Raw genomic sequence first — 13,770 nt, 5'->3', positions numbered from 1 at the left:
GTAAATACTAAGGAGCATGACTGTTGGAGTGTGTGGTTTGAGTATGTTTAGTTTTGTAGGAAACCACAAAACTTTCTTCCAAAATGGCTGTACCATTTTGCATTCCAACCAGAATGTATGACAGTTCCTGTTGCTTCACAGCCTCTCCAGCATTTGAGTCTGTCAGTGTTGTAATTTTGGCCAGTTTAATAGATGTGTAGTGGTATATTTCACTATTTTAAAAAAGCCCTTTATAGAGTTTATATTGACAGTTTTTTCTCATTTCCCTTTTCTCCCTGTCATGTTCTCACAATTAATTCAAAATCCATATTCACAGTGACTGATATAGTAAGAGTAAGTAGCCTGGGCTATGGAATGCCTTTAAGAATATACAGGATTAGTTTCTTAGCAACGCTACTGCCTGAGTTCCTTTATCCCTCTAATAGTTTGTGTCTTGGTCTTTAAAATGGGGATAATGATAGAATCTACCTCATAAAATTACTCTAATCTGAATAAAATACTTAATACAATGATAGGAAAAAGCAGAGCTCATTTGCTATTATTTGTATCATGACTACTAATATTTTAAAGCTATATAATAATTTCTCTATATCATATAACAAAAATAATGTCTTTTATATAATAGGCATATTGGTTAGTTAGCGGATTGGTTGATAATAGTTCTTTGAAATCAAGAATGTGGTTTTATTTTTCTTTTTGGATCCAGTGTCCAACAGAGTTTTGGGAGAGCACTGAATAAGTGAATAGTTGAATGGATAAATGTACATACAGAACTAAAATAGTTACCAGATTTTCAAAGTTGATGTCAAACATAATTTAGTTCATATGAATTCTAAACTGTAGTTTTGTCTTTTTAATTTTTAATATTCTGAGTACTTTCTGTGGGGAAATACTTATATTGAGTTAAACATAGTTTCTGCTATTATAGATCAGAGGCTATCATTACGAGTCATTACTGAAATTAGATATACAAAGTGGTAGAATTTTCCTTTCTGTGACTGTGTATATTCTGTTACCATATAATAACACTAAATGAAATAGTCTGAAAAGGTCAATATTTATTTTAAATAAGATACATAAACTCTGGGATAAAAAAATATGTTGTCTTCTACTTAGTGCTTAAACCTGTTCATTCACCTTTCAGCAAACCTTAGGGCAAGGATTTTTCTAACCTTCAGGTTCATTTCATAAAATAATGAAAACTCACAGTCCAGGGAAAGAAATGTAAGAATCTAAGAAATAAGTAAAATACAACATGATGAAATTCATTGTAAATTATATACAGAAGGATCTCCATGTTGTGCTGAAAGTTCTGGAAGAGATTTGAAATCACATCTTTGTTTGAGGGGATGGCTGAATATTTTTTATGTTTAATCAAATAAATATGGGGCATGTTCAGCCATGGCCGGATAGATCTTTTGGAACCTGGAAAGGAAAAGATTATGATCTTTAAAGCATTCTCTGTGCTTGTGTGTTTGTTTACCATGTTAGTTTTCTGTAAACTTGAAATTTAGTGAAGTCATGTACAGTAAATTTTGATTCCATCATAATTGATTTTGCTTCCATCATAATTGATTGAGCTTCATTGACCTTATAGTCAGTCCAACATAGAACTGCAGCTAAGAAGTCATCTAAAAACAAAATTAACCATAAGTTAAGCCACCCAAAAAAATGTTAAACATTTTAGGTTTCATTAATAACATCTAAAAACATGTCAATATCTGAAAAAGACACTGTACACAGGTAATTTTAAAAATATGAAATGGACAGAAACATTAATTTTTAAAAATCCATTCTTATTTTTGTTGCCATTGTTAGTTTATTTTTAGTATAGTTGATACACAATGTTACATTACTTTCAAATGCATAACAGCAAATTGACAAATTTACCCGTTATGCTATATTCACATTATGCTATATTCAGCATACCCATTATGCTATATTCATCACTATGCTTAGTGATTTGACAAATTTCCCCATTATGCTATATTTGATGTATTATACCATCTGTTCTGTGACATCACTATTACAGTACTATTGACTGTATTTCTTATACTATTCTTTATATTTCCATGACTTAGTCATTCTATAACTGGAAGCCTATACCACCCACTTCCCTTACTTGATTTTGCCCAATCCTCTACCCCTTTCCCCTCTGACAACTATCAGTTTATTTTCTGTTTATGTAGGTCTGATTCTGTGTTTCTTTGTTTATTCATTTTTTTAAGATTCCACTTATAAGTGGAATAACTTGGTATTTGTCTTTCTGATTCTGACAAATCACTTAGCATAATACCCTCTAGGTCCATCCATATTGTTTCAAATGGCACAGTCCCATCCTTTTTATGGCTAAGTAATATTCCTGTGTGTGTGTGTGTGTATACCACTTTTATCCATTTGTATATTGATGGACACTTAAGTTCCTTCCATATCTTGGCTATTGTAAATAATGCTGCAATAAACATAAGGGAACATACATTTTTTTCAAATTAGTGTCTTCATTTTATTTGGGTAAATACCCAGTAGTGGAATTACTAGTCATACAGTAATTTTATTTTTAATTATTTGAGGAAACTCCATACTGTTTTCCATAGTGACTGAACCAATTTACATTCCCATCAATAGTGCACGAAGTTTCCTTTTTCTCCACATCCTCACCAACAGGTGTTATTTCTTGTCATTTTGATTTTAACCATTCTTACTGGTATAAGGTGATGATATTGTGGTTTGGATTTGCATTTCCCTAATGATTAGTGATGCTGAGCACTTTTCCATATGTCTGTCGGCCATCTGTATATCTTCTTTGGAAAAATTTCTACTAGGTCCTCTGCCCATTTTTTAATCAGATTGTTTTATTGGTGTTGAGTTGTATAGTTCCTTTATATATTTTGGATATTAACCCCTTATTGGATGTTTCATTTCAAATATATTCTCCTATTCAATAGGTTGTCTTTTTTTGTTAATGGTTTCCTTTGTTGTGCAGAAGCTTTTTATTTTGATGTTGTATCATTTTATCTTTGCTTTGGTTTCCCTTGATAGAGGAGACATGTCTAGAAGAATGTTGCTATGGCCAGTGTCAGAGAAATTACTGCTTGTGCTCTCTTCTAGGATTTTTATGGTTTCAGGTCTCACATTTTAGGTCTTTAGTCCATTTTGAGTTTTTTTTTTTTTTTTAAGATTTTATTTATTTATTTGACAGAGAGAGAGAACACAAGTAGGCAGAGTGGCAGGCAGAGATAGAGGGAAAAGCAGGCCCCCTGCTGAGCAAGGAGCCCGATGCAGGGCTCAATCCCAGGACGCCAGGATCATGACCTGAGCCGAAGGCAGATGCCCAACCAACTGAGCCACCCAGGCACACCTTGAGTTTATTTATTTATTTTTTATTTATTTTTATTTATTTTAAAGATTTTATTTATTTATTTGACAGAGAGAGAGAGATAGCGAGAGCAGGAACACAAGCAGGGGGAGTGGGAGAGGGAGAAGCAGGCTTCCCGCCAAGCAGGGAGCCTGATGTGGGACTCGATCCCAGGACCCTGGGATCATGACCCGAGCCGAAGGCAGACGCTTAACGACTGAGCCACCCAGGTGCCCTTGAGTTTATTTTTGTATATGGTATTAGAAACTGCTCCAGTTTCATTCTTTTGCGTGCAGCTGTCCAGTTTTCCCAATACCATTTGAAGAGACTGTCTTTTCCTCATTGTTTATTCTTGCCTCCTTTGTCATAGCTTAATTGGCCATATAACTGGTTTTATTTCTGGAGTTTCTATTCTGTTCTATTGACCTAGGTGTCTTTTTTATGTCAGTACCATACTATTTTGATTTCTACAGCCTTGTAGTATATCCTGAAGTCTTATATTGTGATACCTCCAGCTTTGCTCTTCTTTCTCAAGGTTGCTTTGGCTATTCAGAGTCTTGTGTGGTTCCCTACATATTTTAGTATTATTTGTTCTTGTTTTGGGGAAAATGCTGTTGCTATGTCAATAAGGAATGCATTGAGTCTGTAGATTGCTTTGGGTAGTATGGACATTTAAATGATATTTGTTTCCCAATCCATGAGCATGGAATATCTTTCCATTTGTTTGTGTCATCTTCAATTCCTTTCATCAATGTTTTATAGTTTTGAAGTACAGGTCTTACACCTCTTTGGTTAAATTTATTTCTACATATTTTTTCTTTATGGTGCAATCATAAATGGTGTTTTTAAAATTTCTTTCTGCTACTTCAGTATTAGTGTATAGAAACCCTACTAATTTCTGGGTATTAATTTTGTATCCTGCCTCTTTACTGAATTTGTTATTTTTAGTAGTTTTTTGGTGGGGTCTTTAGGATTTTCTATATATAGTATCATGTCATCTACAAATAGTGACTATTTAAATTCTTCTTTACCAATATGGATACCTCATTCCTTTTTCTTATGATTGCTGTTGTTAGGACTTCCAGTACTATGTTGAATAAAAGTGGAAAGAGTGGACATCTTTGTCTTGTTCCTGACCTTAGAGGGAAAGCGCTCAGTTTTTCACCATTGAGTATGATGTTAGCTGTGGGTTTTCATATATGGCCTTTATTATGTTGAGGTACATTCCCTCTAAACCTTTGTTTAGAGTTTTTATCCTGAAGGGATGTTGTACTTTGTTAAATGCTTTTTCTATATCTATTGAGATGATTATATGATTTTTGTTCTTCATTTTGTTGATGTGGTTTTATGACATTGATTTGTGAATACTGAATCATCTTGTATCCCTGGAATAAATTCCACCTGATGGTGCTGACTTTTTAATTTATTGTATACAGTTTACTAACATTTTGTTAAGAATTTTTTCATTGATGTTAATCATGGATATTGTTCTATAAATTCTACCTGATGGTGCTGACTTTTTAATTTATTGTTGTGTACAGTTTGCTAACATTTTGTTGAGAATTTTTGCATTGATGTTCATCATGGATATTGTTCTATAGTTTTGGGGATTGTTTTGTTTGTTTGTGTGTGTGTGTGTGTGTTTTGTTGTCTTTACTTTTAACATTAGGATAATGCTGGCCTCATAGAATATACTTGGAAGTTTTCCATCCTCCTATTTTTTGGAATAGTTTGAGTAGAATAGGTATTAACTGTTCTTTAAATGTCTGGTAGAATTCACTTTTGAATACATCTGATCCTGGACTTTTATGTTTGGTAGTTTTTTTTATTACCAATTCAATTTCATTACTTGTAATTGTTCTGTTTAGATTTTCTATTTCTTCTTGGTTCAGTGTTGGAAGATTGTATTTTCTAGGAATTTATCCATTTCCTCTAGGTTGTCCAGTTTGTTGGAATATAGTTTTTAATAATATTCTCTTATAATCCTTTGTATTTCTGTGATGTCAGTTGTTTCTCCTCTCTCATTCTTGATTTTATCCAGGTCCTTTCTCTTTTTTTATTGATGAGTCTGGCTAAGGGTTTGTCAATTTTGTTTATTTTTTCAAAAGCGAATTTCTGGTTTTATTGATTTCCTCTTTCTTTTTTAGCCTTTATATCATTTATACTACTACAACCTTTATGATTTCCTTTCTTCTACCCATCTGGGGCTTTGTTCTTTTTCTACTTTAAGTGTAAGGTTAGATTGCTTATTTGAGCTATTCTTTTTTCTTAAGGTAGGTCTGTATCTCTATACACTTCCCTCTTAGAACTGCTTTTGCTGTGTCTCAAAGATTTTGTACCATTGTTTTTTCATTTTGATTTGTTTGCATGTATTTTTTTAATTTATCTTGATTGCTTTGTTGAGCCATGGTTTGTTCAGTATCATGTTGTTTAGTCGTGTTTGTGTTTTTTTCCCCTTTTTTTTGTGATTTATTTCTAGTTTCATACTGTTGTGATCAGAAAATAATAATGCATGGTATGATTTCAATCTTCTTAAGTTTATTGAGTCTTGTTTTATGGCCTAATATGTTATCTATTCTAGAGAATGTTCCATGTTCACTAGAAAAGAATGTGTATTCTGGTTTTATTTTTTGAGTGGAATGTTCTTTATAATTGTTATGTCCATCAAATCCAATGTGCCATCAAACACATTGTTTCCTCATTGATTTTCTGCCTGGATGATCCATCCATTGATGTATGTGGGGTGTTAAAGTCCCTGACTATTGTTGTTTTACCATTAATTTTTCTTTGTGTTCATTAATATTTGCTTTATATATTTAGGTGTTCTAGTGTAGGGTACATAGATATTTATAATGGTTATATCCTTTTTTTGGATACCTTTATCATTTTGTAATGCTCTTCTTTGTCTCTTGTTACGGTCTTAGTTTTAGACTCTATTTTGTCTGATATAAGTATTGCTACCCCAGCTTTTTTTTTCTACTTCCATTTGCATGGAAATATTTTTCCATCCCTTCACTTTCACTCCATATGTGTCTTTGGTTTGAGTTGAGTCTCTTGTAGGCAGCATATAGGTGGGTCTTATTTTATAATCCATTCCACCATGCTGTGTCTTTTCATTGGAAAATTTAGTCCATTTATATTCAAAGTAATTATTGGTAAGTATGTACTTACTGCCATTTTAAAAATGTGTTTTCTGGTTGGCTTTGTAGTACTTCTTTGCTCCTTTCTTCTTCTCTTGCCTTTCTTTTTGGTTGATGAGCTTCTGTAGCATTAACTTTGGCATTCCTTCTCTTTACTTTTTGTGTATGTAACATAGATTTTGGATTTGTGGTTACCATGAGGTTCATTTATAACATCCTATATAAACAGCAGTCTATTACTTTGATGGTCATTTCAGTTCAAACATATTCTAGGAGAAAGAAAAGAAAAAGGAGAAAGCTTGTTTTGTTTTTCACCTTAACTTTTCACTAACTTTTCCATGTTTTGTGTACATGTTGTCATATTTTACATCTTCTTATTCATAATATGGACTGTCTAATTACGGACATTTATTTTCCACTAAAAGAAAGTATTTTAACATTTCTTATAAGGCTGGTTTAGTGGTGATAAAATCATTTACTTTTGTTTGGGAAACTCTTTACCTCACCTTCAAACCTGAATGATAACTTTGCTGGGTAAAGTACTCCTGGTTGTAGGGATTTTTTTTTTCCTTTCAACACTTTGAATATATCATGCCACTCCTTTCTGACTTACAAAGTCTCCACTGAAAAATTAGCTGATAGTCTTATAGGTTTACCCTTAAGGTAATTTGTAGGTAACTTTTTGTTTCTCTCTTGCTGCTTTTAAAATTCTGTCTTTATCTTGAACCTTTGACATTTATTTATTATGTGCCATGGTGTAGCCCTTCCAGTGTTCATCTTGTTTGGAATTCTCTCTGATTCTTGGACTTGGATATCTATTTCCTTCCCTACATTAGGGAAGTTTTCAGTTATTTCTTCAAATAAGTTTTCTACACTTTTCTCTCTCTTCTTCTCCTTTTGGGACACTATAATGTGAATGTTTGTTCACTTGATGTTGCTCAAGATAGCTCCTAATCTAGCCTCACTTAAAAAAAAAATTATCTTTTCACTGTTCAGCTTGAGTGCTTCCCATTACCTTTCCCAAGTGTTGATACATTCTTCTGCATCCTCTAATCTACTGTTGATTCCCTCTAGTGTGTGTGTGTGTTTTATTTCAATTACTGTATTCTTCAGCTCTGATTGGTTCTTTTAGTATTTTCAATCTCTTTTTTCAAAGTCTCACTGAGATCCTTCACTCTTTTCTCCAGCCCAGTGAGTATCTTTACAATCACTACTTGAAATTATTTATCAGGCATATTGCTTATCTCTGTTTCATTTAGTTCTTTTTCTGAGGATTTTTCTTGTTCTTTCTTTTGGAGCATATTCCTCTGTCTCCCCATTTTGTTGACTTTGGATTAGACAAAGTGGGTACTTCTAAGTTTGAAAAAATGGTCTTGTTCATTGTGTACTCTATAGAGGCTGTGTGTGCTTGGTGACTTTTGCTGGGTGGCTGGAGCTGTGGCTGTATATGCTAGTTGCTCTTTAAAGCACAGGTTCTTTTAAAGAAGAAAATAATAAAAGAAAAAAATTAAAATAAAAATAAGGAAAATGAGTAGAAAATATCAGAAAAGAGAAAAAAATTAAAACAAAATTTTAAAAATAAAATAGAAATAAATTAAAAAAATAAAATAAAACCCAATAAATACCCCCATGACTTATTTTCTGTGTCCCAGCAACACAGGGTCTGATGTGGGCTTGCAAACTGTCACTGAGGTCGTAAGCTCACTGTGATCTGGACCCTGTTCTGGTCTGGACTTTTAAGGTAAAGGTGGGGAGAGTGTCCCCACAGCTCCTTGATCCTTTTCATATTTGTTGTTTTATTTTTCTGTGTCCCAGTGTGACAGAGGCTGATGGCTTGGGGATTCTGGGATTGCTGAGGGTACAAGCTCCCTATGAGGACCACACCTGCCAGTTATGGTGTTGGGACCAGCCTGTTGTGGCATCCAGACTCTTCTCCAGTCTTGGCTTTAAGGAACAGTGGGAAAGAGCATTGCCGCTACTTCTTGGTTCTTCTAAGCCCCAGCTTTTTTCCTGTGTCCCAGCCTGACTAGGGCTGGTCTGGGCTTGTGAACTGTGGGCTTGCTGAGGTTGCAAGCTCACAGTGACAACCAGACCTGCCTGTTTTGGTGTCTAGACCCTGCTCTGGTCTAAGATTTTAAAATGGAATGGGAACATTAACCATGTCTTTATCCAGTCCCTCTGACCTGGAGAATGTTCTAGCAGGTTCTCTGCCCCTTGACAGAGTTCTAGTATGGTCTCTGTTATATGCTACCTGCTTTTTTAAAGCCTTTTTTTTTTTTCTTTTTCTGTGCCCAAGGACAAAAGGATTTTGTTCCGAGTCCCTCAGTACTATCTGTCTCCCACTGCTGTGCACAGTGTTAGGGGTGGGAGTTCCCCCCACTATATCTTCATCTCTCCTGATTTTCTTTTGCCATTCTGTCTTTGGTTGTTCAGTAGCTGTTCAGTCAGTCCCCAGTGTTTCTTCAGGAGGAATTGATGTATTAATAAGTGTAATTTGGTGTGCTTTGTGGAGGGGGTGAGGTCAGGGTCTTCCTAGGTTGCCATCTTGGACCAGAACTCTCTTATTTTTGTTTTCTTTTATTATTGTTTGATCTAATTTTTCCCTCTTATCACCTTCTACATGAATTTTATAGAAAATGTCTCTTTCTATCTCACTAAAGATACCTGTGGTAGATTAAAAAAATGGCCATAAATTCGTTGCTATTTCTTCTGTTGAGAAACTCAGACTAATTCATTTCTCCTTGGATCTAATTGGCCTTGTGACTAGTGTTTACTAATAGAATACAGCAGAAGAGATACTATGTAATTTCTGAGGCAGAATTTTAAGAGATTTTCATCTTCTGCCTTCACAACTTAGAACATTTCCATTTAGAACCACCATGCTATAAGCTGAACAGATCATATGAAAGACATGCTGTCCAGGCCCAGCTAAGCCCCCAGCCTACAGCCAGCAGCAACTGCTAGCCATGTCATTCTGCTATCTTGAATGTTTTAGCCCCAGTCAAGCCTCCAGTTGAATATAGTCTCAGACAACACCATGGGAAACAGAAAATATATACAGCTGATCCAAGTCAACCTAAAAATCATAAATGATAATACTTGTTTTAAGCCACTAAGTTTTGGGCTAGTTTGCTATGTGGCAATAGACAAAAAAGATACATATGGTTTTCTAAGTTTTTCTTCTATTTCTTGTCATAGAATAGTTTCTTGCATCTTTTTTTAATTTTTAAGGTGCTACCTTTTTTGCTGATTCAATAGTGCATTTTCCCACTGGTACCCATGTGTGAGTGTACATACAAATGTGCACCTGTGCAAGCATAATCATAATTTAATCCCTAAATATTTGTTCATGTTTCATAAAAACTATACCTTTTAGGTTATATTATCTCATTACCAGTTTCCCGTCCTCTGTTTCTACTTTTCTTGATGCTAAAAAGTTAAAGAGCATTTTTTGAAAATTAGCTTAGGGAGCATGAGTATGGTGAGTACAATGTTTCTCTGAATACTTCTGAGTTTTTCTGGAGATAGAGAAAGAGAGACTCTGAACAGAAGACTGAGAAAGGATGACAGGCGTATTATCTTCTTACATTCTTTGTTCTGTTTCATTATAGCAAGCATGAGTATGCCTCTGTTTTTGTTGTTATTGGGAACTCAGGTCAAAATTCCTTCCATATTCTAGCCACCATAACTTAATAGCAATTATATCTTTATAGATATGTTGGTGCTAAAGCAGGGGCTGTCATTCAGATAAGATTTTTTAAAAGGTGATGGAATTGTGAAATTTTATACACACACACACACACACACACACACACACACACACACACACATATGTGCTGCCCCTGGTTCTGGGCACAGAGCTCCTAAATCTCGGAATTTCCTGGGTGAGAGTAATTTCTTTTTGTTTTAATGAGGTGACTCTTAGTGGGTTCCTAGATAGTTTCAGGATGGGGCTGGTCACCAGGAAGTCCAAGTCATTATTAGAAGCTTGGAACTTTCATCTCCACCCCCATTCTCTGAAAAGGGAGTGGGGTTGAAGATTGAGTTAATGATTAATTATGCCTACATGATGAAGTCTCCATAAAAATCCAAAAGGTTTCCAGGTTGGCGAACATATCTGCAGGACAGGAGGGTGGCACCCCAACTCCATAGCAATATAAGTCCCTGCTCTTGGGACCTTTCCAGACCTTTCCCTGTGTATCTATCTATTAATCTGGCTGTTCTTTTATATCCTTTATTATATAATAAACCTGTAAACATAAGTAAATATTTCCCTGAGTTCTGTGAACTGTTCCATCAAATGATGACATCTGAGGAGGGGGTCATGGAAACCTGGACTTGCAAATGATATCTGAGTTAGGTTAGGAAGGCAGTCTTATGAACCCCTAATCTGTGGGGCCTGCACTAACTCTGATTGGTGTCAGAATTGAATTGATTTGTAGAACACCAGCTTGTATCACAGAGAATTTCTTGGGGTGGGGGAAGGAATCCACACATTTGATATCAAAAGGGTTGTGAGTGTAGAAGTAGTGACAGTGAAGGAAAAGTAGTGAATTCTCCCTCTAGACAGGAATTCATAATAAACTTTCCTAAATCTAGCCATTAAGTGTCATATACAATTCCACCCAAAGAGTTGAAAATTGTTTAATTTTCAAATAAGTTCCGTGTCTGTTTTTAAAGATGAATCATTTACATTTTTCAGTATCAACACTGATGTGAGTACATTTTAAGGAGAATAGCAATGCCAATATTTCTTATTGAATTGATATACAAGCAGAAAAATAACTTACTAAAACAATGAAATAGAGTTTGGGAACTGTTTTTTTTTTTTATTAACATATAATGTAATATTTGTTTCAGGGGTACAGGTCTGTGATTCATCAGTCTTACACAATTCACAGTGCTCACCATAGTATGTACGCTCCCCAATGTCCATCACCCAGCCATCCCATCCCACCCACCCCCCTCCACTCCAGCAACCCTCACTTTGTTTCCTGAGATTAAGAGCCTCTTATGGTTTGTCTCCCTCTCTGGTTTCGTCTTGTCTCATTTTCCCTCCCTTCCCCTATGATCCTCTGTCTTGTTTCTCAAATTCCTCATATCAGTGAGATCATATGATACTTCTCTTTCTCTGATTGACTTATTTTGCTTAGCATAATACCCTCTAGTTCAATCCATGTGGTTGCAAATGGCAAGATTTCATTTTTTGATGGCTGCATAATATTCCATTGTGTATATACACATCTTCTTTATCCATTCATCTGTTGATGGACATCTAGGCTCTTTCCATAGTTTGGCTATTGTGGACATTGCTGCTATAAATATTGGGGTGCATGTGCCCCTTCAGATCACTACATTTGTATCTTTGGGGTAAATACCCAGTAGTGCAATTGCTGGATCGTATGGTAGCTCTATTTTCAACTTTTTGAGGAACCTCCATACTGTTTTCCAGAGTGGCTGCACCAGCTTGCATTCCCACCAACAGTGTAGGAGGGTTCCCCTTTCTCCGCATCCCCGCTAACATCTGTCGTTTCCTGACTTGTTAATTTTAGCCATTCTGACTGGTGTGAAGTGGTATCTCATTGAGGTTTTTATGTGAATTTCCATGATGCTGAGCGATGTTGAGCACTTTTTCATGTGTCTGTTGGCCATTTGGATGTCTTCTTTGCAGCAATGCCTGTTCATGTCTTCTGCCCATTTCTTGATTGGATCATTTGTTATTTGGGTGTTGAGTTTGATACGTTCTTTAAAGATTTTGGATACTAGCCCTTTATCTGATATGTCATTTGCAAATATCTTCTCCCATTCTGTCAGTTGTCTTGGTTTTGTTGACTGTTTCCTTTGCTGTGCAAAAGCTTTTTTTTTTTTTTTTAAAGATTTATTTATTTCTTTGACAGAGACACAGCGAGAGAGGGAACACAAGCAGGCGGAGTGGGAGAGGGAGAAGCAGGCTTCCCGCTGAGCAGGGAGCCCGATGCGGGGCTCGATCCCAGGACCTTGGGATCATGACCTGAGCCGAAGGCAGACGCTTAACGACTGAGCCACCCAGGCGCCCCTGTGCAAAAGCTTTTTATCTTGATGAAATCCCAATAGTTCATTTTTGCCCTTGCTTCCCTTGCCTTTGGCGATGTTTCTAGGAGTAAGTGGCTGTGGCTGAGGTTGAAGAGGTTTCTGCGGCTGATGTTGAAGAGGTTGCTGCCTGTGTTCTCCTTTAGGATTTTGATGGATTCCTGTCTCACATTTAGGTCTTTCATCCATTTTGAGTCTATTTTTGTGTGTGGTGTAAGGAAATGGTCCAGTTTCATTCTTCTGCATGTGGCTGTCCAATTTTCCCAATACCATTTGTTGAATAGACTGTCTTTTTTCCACTGTACATTCTTTCCTGTTTTGTCGAAGATTAGTTGACCATAGAGTTGAGGGTCCATGTCTGGCTCTCTATTCTGTTCCATTGATCTATGTGGGTTTTTTTTGTTTTGTTTTGTTTTGTTTTTGTTTTTTTCTGTCAGTACCATATTGTCTGGATGATGACAGCTTTGTAATAGAGCTTGAAGTCCACAGTTGTGATGCCACCAGCTTTGCTTTTCTTTTTCAACATTCCTCTGGCTATTCGGGGTCTTTGCTGGTTCCATACAAATTTAGGATTATTTGTTCCATTTCTTTGAAAAAAGTGGATGGTATTTTGATAGGGATTGCATTAAATGTGTAGATCGCTCTAGGTAGCATAGACATTTTCACAATATTTGTTCTTCCAATCCATGAGCATGGAATATTTTTCCATTTCTTTGTGTCTTCCTCAATTTCTTTCATGAGTATTCTGTAGTTTTCTGAGTACAGATCCTTTGCCTCTTTGGTTAGATTTATTCCTAGGTATCTTATGGTTTTGGGTGTAATTGTAAATGGGATTGACTCCTTGATTTCTCTTTCTTCTGTCTTGTTGTTGTTGTATAGAAATGCAATTGAATTCTGTGCATTGATTTTATATCCTGCCACTTTACTGAATTCCTATATGAGTTCTAGCAGTTTTGGGGTGGAGTCTTTTGGGTTTTCCACATAAAGTATCATATAATCTGCAAAAAGTGAGAGTTTCACTTCTTCTTTGCCAATTCAGATGCTTTTTCTTTCTTTTTGTTGTCTGCTGAGGCAAGGACTTCTAGTACTATGTTGAATTGCAGTGGTGATAGTGGACATCCCTGCTATGTTCATGACCTTAGGGGAAAAGCTCTCAGTTTTTCCCCACTGAGTATGATATTTGCTGTGGGTTTTTCATAGATGGCT

General features: G+C 35.8%; 2 long non-coding RNA genes across 3 annotated transcripts in view; one reads left to right on the top strand and one right to left on the bottom strand.

Annotated features, from left to right (window-relative positions):
- The window catches only part of LOC118529453 (uncharacterized), a 306,217-nt gene that overhangs the window by 221,343 nt on the left and 71,104 nt on the right, over positions 1-13,770 (top strand). The gene's annotated exons all lie outside the window — the stretch shown is intronic.
- LOC118526748 (uncharacterized) overlaps positions 6,057-13,770 on the bottom strand; it is a 502,548-nt gene continuing 494,834 nt past the window's right edge. For both annotated transcript variants that reach the window (XR_013447136.1, XR_004912762.2), the window contains one exon: positions 6,057-6,764. This is a non-coding gene — a long non-coding RNA (uncharacterized LOC118526748). The remainder of the gene's footprint in view (positions 6,765-13,770) is intronic.

The sequence above is a fragment of the Halichoerus grypus genome, chromosome 1, assembly GCF_964656455.1.
Source record: "Halichoerus grypus chromosome 1, mHalGry1.hap1.1, whole genome shotgun sequence".
Classification (NCBI taxonomy): Eukaryota; Metazoa; Chordata; class Mammalia; order Carnivora; family Phocidae; genus Halichoerus; species Halichoerus grypus.
The sequence above is the reverse complement of the archived record's forward strand: the minus strand, read 5'-3'. Positions and strand labels throughout refer to the sequence as shown.